The sequence below is a fragment of the Staurois parvus genome, unplaced genomic scaffold, assembly GCF_062004578.1.
Source record: "Staurois parvus isolate SC_StPar_1 unplaced genomic scaffold, SC_StPar_1.0 ptg000464l, whole genome shotgun sequence".
NCBI classification, from domain to species: domain Eukaryota; kingdom Metazoa; phylum Chordata; class Amphibia; order Anura; family Ranidae; genus Staurois; species Staurois parvus.
This window is the reverse complement of record NW_028318260.1, coordinates 2,793,974-2,801,570: the sequence shown is the minus strand read 5'-3', so window position 1 is coordinate 2,801,570 and position 7,597 is coordinate 2,793,974. Positions and strand designations below refer to the sequence as shown.

At 40.2% G+C, this 7,597-nt stretch overlaps 1 long non-coding RNA gene and 1 pseudogene across 1 annotated transcript; both read left to right on the top strand.

Moving 5' to 3' along the window:
- The first annotated feature begins 524 nt into the window (after positions 1-524).
- LOC149452790 (uncharacterized) lies at positions 525-6,377 on the top strand. The gene is made up of 2 exons (XR_016314840.1): positions 525-790; positions 6,092-6,377. It is a non-coding gene; the product is annotated as an uncharacterized LOC149452790 (long non-coding RNA).
- On the top strand, positions 1,846-2,586 carry LOC149452791 (uncharacterized; annotated as a pseudogene).
- Positions 6,378-7,597: the final 1,220 nt, after the last annotated feature.

Below are 7,597 nucleotides of genomic sequence, written 5' to 3'. Positions count from 1 at the left end.
TACCTTAATACAGGCAATGCTTTAAGGTAAAAAAACGTCTGTCTTTAGAACTACTTTAAATATTATATATTGCATACATTTTCACCTATTTGTCTGGTCTTAGGTTCAGCGTTCTTTCTATATATGCACAGGACGTTAGTCTTGCTCCTGGCTCTATGTTACATTCCATCATTTGGGATTTAGTATATGAATGTTTTTAAGATGAGAATCCTGACCCATTTCTGCCTTTTTATATTTCTGGTGTTTTGCACTGTTCGGTTTATTGCAGTCTAGTGGTATTATTTTGAGGATACTTAGTTCTTTTTTAGGTGTGGGTGTTCCTTTGGCTCCATTGATATCTGGGCGTTTTTGGGCATTTTTTCATGCATTTTGTTGCACGTTTTCATGTGTATTTGTGAGCGTTTTGTTCAGGCGTTTTCTGGCTTTTTCAACTTTTGACGTTTTTTTATTAGCCAAGAGAGAAAATTGTCATTTGTGACATTATTTATTGCCATGTATACCTTTTTTTTCTCTTCCTAGGTCAATCTCATTTCTTTCCTGTTTTACGTTAGCATTCCATCCTTGTATTGTCCTCTGCAAGCATGGATGACAAAATGATGTGCTTCATGGCAACAGCTGCTGCAACTTCATATTTTTTTCATGAAGAAGAGAAAAAGAGGAGGAGACGCAGATACTGGGACCATCCTGTCATTTCTGAGCGAGAACAGAGGGGTCAGTTTTGGGTCCTGTACAATGACCTATGTTCACACAAGGAAAAATGTTTTGAGTATATGGGGATGTCAGCTAAAAGGTAAGTATTGTAATCATTTCTTTTGTACTTTTTCTCTTTTTGTTGCTGTTTTCTTAGAATGTTTTATATTTTTTTTATTCCATAGTTCTGATGAGTTGCTGGGTTTACTCAGTAGTCCTTTGCAGTGAATGAACATGTACTTCATGGTGAATGTGTGTAGGCATATGGACCAGATGGTGGTGGCCCTTCAGAATGCATGAATAAAGTGTCTAGGGCACATGGGGGTATGAGTATGCTTATGTATCTAATGACATCTGCACACATTGCAGCTTTGAATTCAAGGGGAACTTGTCCCATGATCCCCTCTAGACACCAGGAAAAAATACTGCTCTTTTGTCCAATTTCCCGCCATCCAGTCAACCATATTGGCCAAAATATCCAACATCCGGTTAAAATCCAGCACAGTTGTCCTCCCCCTGGTTGCACGTGTGCTTGCATGTGAATTTGCATGTGGTCTTGGAGTTGGGGTCAGAATGTTTTGACTCATCAGGAATAGGTGTCACTGATCATGATGTGGATGGTTCAATGGGTTCTGCTGGTGTGCTGTCATCGTTCTCTGCTCTTACCGTTTCCTGTGAAGCAGAATCCTCTCAGCTTGTTTCTGTGCTGTAAATAGAGATTTTGTGTTAGGTCATCCCAAACAAATATTTGGGTAAGGATGCATGATTGCAGATGCTAGTTTTCTTTGCCATAGCCAAAATTGGCTTGAGGAATTCCAACTCCTTGGCATGCAGGTAGTCAGCAGGTTGGCATGCAGCAGAGCCACTTCTAAATCCGCGTTGCAATCTTAGTTGGCGAGCATAGGAATCCCTTAAACTTTTCCACTTTGTCTTTAGTACTTAACTGTAAAGGGAAAAAAATGTTTTTGTTTTTTTTTAAGGTACCTAGCAACAGGTCAATCATTGGTTAGTCTTCACTACTCATTTTTGATTGGCAAGCTACATAGTACATGACACATGCTTAGTCATATGGGATGTATTGAAAGATGTTGTTATAAAAAAACCAACAACAGAAGAATGGTCACAGATATCTGATGTTTTCTGGACACACATTTTTCAAATTGTATGGGAGCTATTGATTGCAAACATATCCAGACCATCATGCCAGTTGGCAGTGGAAGTAAATACTTTAATTATAAAAAATATTTTTGATTTGTTCTACTTCTGGTGGCTGATGCAAATTACTGTTTTCGCTACATTGATATCGGGTCATATGACAGCAGCTCTGACTCCAGTATTTTTAGCCACTCTTTATTTGGACAGATGCTATGTAGAGACAAGCTTGACCTTCCTAAAAAAATTCCACTGCCAAGAACAAATGGCCCGGATCTTCCAAGTGTTTTTGTGGGAGATGAGGCATTTGCCTTGGGAGAACATCTGCTAAATCCCTATTCAGGCAACATCCTAACTGTACAGAAGAGGGTGTTTAATTATCACCTCACTAGAGCATGCAGGGTTGTAGAGTGTGCTTTTAGCATACTTTCAAATAAGTGGCATTTTTTGCACACTCCCATTGTGTTAAACATGGAAAATGCTATCACTGCTGTTAAAGCCGCATGTGCCCTGCAGAACTTTATTCATCAGCGTGATGATTTCCTTTTTGAGGAATCTATTATGCATGACATGGAAAGAGCCCAGTGGTCTGGGAGTCGGGGAATCAGGCAAGGAGTACATATCAGGGATAATTTTGCATCCTACTTTATGACTCCAGCAGGACAGGTTCCATGGCAGCTAGAGGTAATCGATTACATTTTCACTGTAAAATTAGTTTCAGTTGTAACCCTGAATTATTGTTAAGACATTTATCTGCTGTGTATATGGAGTTGAATAATAAACTGGCAATATTATTTATTTGTGAGTGTTCTTTTTTTGATAATCAAATTTTCCTTTTTAATAAAAAATGTATTGTATATCTAGCTAACTTTGCATTTGTACAAGCAACTCAGCCACAAAGTGGTAGGCCACATAAAATGACAGAGCAGGATCAGCGCATGCTGAAGCGCACAGTGCGCAGAAGTTGGCAACTGTCTGCAGAGTCAATAGCTAAAGACCTCCAAACTTCATGTGGCCTTCAGATTAACACAGCAACGGTGCATAGAGAGCTTGATGGAATGGGTTTCCATGGCTGAGCAGCTGCATCCAAGCCTTACATCACCAAGTGCAATGCAAAGCGTCAGATGCAGTGGTCTAAAGCACGCTGCCACTGGAATCTAGAGCAGTGGGGATGTGTTCTCTGGAGTGATGAATCACGCTCCTCTGCCTGGCAATCTGATGGGCATGTCTGGGTTTGGCGGTTGCCAGGAGAACGGTACTTACCTGACTGCATTGTGCCAAGTGTAAAGTTTGGGGGAGGGGGGATTATGTTGTGGGGTTGTTTTTCAGGGGTTGGGCTTGGTCCTTTAGTTCCAGTGAAGGGAATTCTTAGGGCGTCAGCATACCAAGACATTTTGGATAATTTCATGCTCCCAACTTTTTGGTAACAGTTTGCGGATGGCCCCTTCCTGGTCAAACATGACTGGGCACCAGTGCACAAAGCAAGGTCCACAAGGACATGGATGAGCAAGTTTGAGGTGGAGGAACTTGACTGGCCTGCACACTTTTATCAGTTTGAGTCCTGACCTCAAACTGATAGAACACCTTTGGAATGAATAAGAGCATGAAATTGGGGTAAAAACGTTCCTACAAGATGTCCGATGTACTACGCTGAATAACAGGCTGAAATAGGTGGATACATAGCATGTATGGTGTACACCAAACACTCCTACAAGCAGCCCTGTATGCTAATGAATAAACAAAGTTAACACAACAGATACATAGCATGCAGCCTGCTAAACAAATGCAGATAGTCAAACTTACTTTTCTCATCTTTAACATCTCTTGCATAAACGTCCCAGTCAGGAAAATGTGGTGGTTGATATCTTCCCAGGCCCTCCTCTTCGTTGCACGGCTCTTATATTGTGTGTCCTGGGAGTCATATAGGCAGGGGTATCCTCTGACTAAGCAGATAAAGCCCTCAGGATAAAATAAACTCACTGTGTCTTCCATATTGGTTAAAATGACTGCTTTGTGATTTCCTGTTAAAATTTTTTAAATTAGTTTTGAGAGGTAACTTTTCATTTGCACAGAAAAACGTTCCTAGTCACATGACAAAAAGCACATAAGCTCATAAAAATGTGTAATTTGCGCGTTCTTATGTATTTCAATGGGAATAAAAACGCACCAGAAACGCTTCAATCTGCGCAAATGAAGCTACAAAAGTAGCTCCAAAACTTTTTTGAGCTTCAGGCGTTCTGCTTCAGGCGACTTGGAGTGGAAATGTGAACCATCTCCATAGAGTAATATTGACTTTTTTTTCCCCCCGGGCGTTTTGGAGCTTCGAGCTTCATGCTACAAAACGTTCAGGTGTGAATGGGGGCTTACAGCCTCCCCACGGACCAGAAGGCGTGTGGTTTTTCCCTGGCTGGGCTGCATTCATTCACATTCTTTCACACAGGAATTGGGGACAAGTAGTTTATTTTGTGTGTAATGTTCATGGGCAGCAATGTTTATGCATTTACGTGATGGTATTCTTGTTGTTGTTTTTTTTTTTCCCTGATATATCGCATTGTTGTACAATTAGGTAATGCTTTGTTTATATCTTATATATGTATATACACTATATTGCCAAAAGTATTGGGACACCTGCCTTTACACGCACATTAACTTTAATGGCATCCCAGTCTTAGTCTGTAGGGTTCAATACTGAGTTGGCCAACCCTTTGCAGCTATAACAGCTTCAACTCTTCTGGGAAGGCTGTCCACAAGGTTTAAGAGTTTGTCTATGGGAATGTTTGACCGTTTTTCCAAAAGCGCATTTGTGAGGTCAGGCATTGATGGTGGACGAGAAGGCCTAGCTCACAGTCTCTGCTCTAATTCATCCCAAAGGTGTTCTGTCGGGTTGAGGTCAAGACTCATTCATGTCTTTATGGATCTTGCTCTGTGCACTGGCGCGCTGTCATGTTGGAACAGGAAGGGGCAAGCAACAAACTGTTCCCACAAAGTTGGGAGCATAAAATTGTCCAAAATGTCTTGGTATGCTGACACCTTAAGAGTTCCTTTCACTGGAACTAAGGGACCAAGCCCAACCCTTGAAAAATAACCCCTCCACAGACAGAGAAGCGTGATTCGCCACTTCAGAGAACACATCTCCACTGCTCTAGAGTCCAGTGGCGGCATGCTTTACACCACTGCAACTGCCACTTTGCATTGCACTTGGTGATGTAAGGCTTGGATGCAGCTGCTTGGCCATGGAAACCCATTCCATGAAGCTCTCTAAGCACTGTTGATGTGCTAATCTGAAGGCCACATGAAGTTTGGAGGTCTTTAGCTATTGACTCTTCACACATTTGGCGACTTCTGCGCACTGTGCACTTCAGCATACACTGACCCTGCTCTGTCGTTATACATGGCTTACCACTTTGTGGCTGAGTTGCTGTTGTTCCCAGTTGCTTCCACTTTGTTATAATACCATTAACAGTTGACGGTGGAATATTTATTTGAAAGGAAATTTCATGGATTTCACAGGTGGCAACCTATCATGGTACCACGCTTGAATTCACTAAGCTCCTGAGAGCGACCCATTCTTTCACAAATGTTTGTAGAAGGAGTCTGCATGCCTAGGTGCTTGATTTTATATACCTGTGGCCATGCGGGTTATTGGAACACCTGAATCTAATGACTTGGAGGGATGTTTTACTTGTTATAGAGTAAAACTTATTTGATGTTGGAGTTACATACAGGGTGTCCAAGATCCTGAAGAAGTGGCTGTGTCCACAAAATGTGCATTATCACACCTCCAATGATTAACCTGATAGCTTTAACTGTCTGTTGGAAGTATTTTCCTTTTGCAACTTTAAATTAGGACACTTTATTTGTAAAAAAAAAAAGTTGTTCTATGAATTTTTTTTGGTTCCTAGTAGGCATCATTAAAAGAAACCCCACATGCTCTTGTTTTTTTTCTGTTGGTTATACAGTATATATTGGGATAATGCCTCTGGTGCATCATTATTCTCTGATCCTGTGATGGTTCTATATCACAGTGTAGAATAACTACGCAAAATCTGTCCTGGCTTCTACAGCCTGCTTTCTACATGAACACGAAGGGGTTTGCTGTGTCACGCTAACAATCTCAGTTACCCAGGAGTGAGATACCCCAGTACAAGGAGCTCCATTTTCAAAGGCAGTCCAAGTTCACTTACATGGTAATTCCAGAACACTCCTGCTTCCCAAGCTGCTTAACTAACTCTTCCTCTTGTTAATATAGAGTCAGCACAAAGGGGCAGAGAGGACTACACCAACAAGGAGGAGGGAGAAAAATACCACCGCTCAGCATAAGGAATACTTCTATTTAAAGCCTCTTACAAGCAATGGAGATACCTTTTGGACAACAGCATTGTTAATCTGGGGAGATGTTGGTTTTGGAAGTATTAACAGATTTAGATGGACTTAAAGTGATACTAAAAACACATTGTTTAATTTACGATATCCCCTATCTTTCTGTATGTGGATGATGGCACTGTAATTATTGCAATAAAATAAACATCTAAGCACCTTTTTTTCCTAATCGATATACAGCTGTCACATGACCCAGCCCTTTCCCAGCCTGTCTTTAGGGAAAAATAAGCAGGAGAAGCTTCTAGTCCTTCAAAAAAAAAAAAAACAGCCTTTGGAATACAAAGTAAACATAAATATCAATAAAGTGTTTTAAACTGTCATACAAATATATATTTGAAGTCAAATCTTTATAATTTTTTGGGTGGGTGGATTTCTGCCAGTCACAGGCTGTATCCCGCCCTTTCAGTCTGTGTCTTAGAATAACATGGAGGTAAAGCCTCCATCAATCAAAATGTAATATTCCACCCCCATTGTGTTTAACTGGTTAGTGAGCATGAAGGAGGCTTGAAGGAGTGTGCTGTCATTTACCACTTTGTATACGCACACATGTGTGTCTCTATAGTCTCATGAACTATTCATATGTGATGGAGAGGAAATGTTTAGCATAGAAACTCACTGAAAGGAACTCACTGAAAACTGAGCATGTGCAGTAGCTGCCAACACTGCTCTACAAAATGCCTAGCTGCACTGGGGACATGGACAGAATGAGAGGATAGAGAACAGCAGGATCAGCCAATTTCTTTGCAGAATACATAAAATAATTCCTATAGTGATTGAGTATGAACAGCATGTAATACAGCCTTTATTGATAGTTTTTTTATGATTTTTTTAGTGACATGAAATTAAAAAAATTAACCAGTTAGTCTACAGAGCAATTTTTTTTTTATTTTTCGCATGCATCTAAAAATCTTAATTTATGGCAATAAAATTACTTAACCCCTCATAAAATGATACATTTTTTGAAAGCAGAGACCCTGTAGAATGAAAAGGTGATAGTTGCAAATTTTTATGTCATATGATGTTTGCACAACTGTATATTAAATGCAAATTTTCAGGAAAAAATATACTAAAATGAATTTAGTGCAAAAACACACAATACAATACCCATTTTTGGTAAAATATAAAAGATGAGGTTGCATCGAGTAAATAGATATGAAACATTCCATGTCCTAAAATTGCTTGCACCTGCGATATCACCAAAAACAACTGTGCCAAAAATCACCTTAGGTGACGTTTTATCAGCCTTTACAGTGCATCAGTTTAAAGTGAATTGGGAGCTCTTGTGCTAGATTATTGTTCTCACTCTGAAATCTGTGTCGATATGTCACACGTGTGGTGCGAACATGGTTTACACATGCTTGCACGCCCTGGGCTT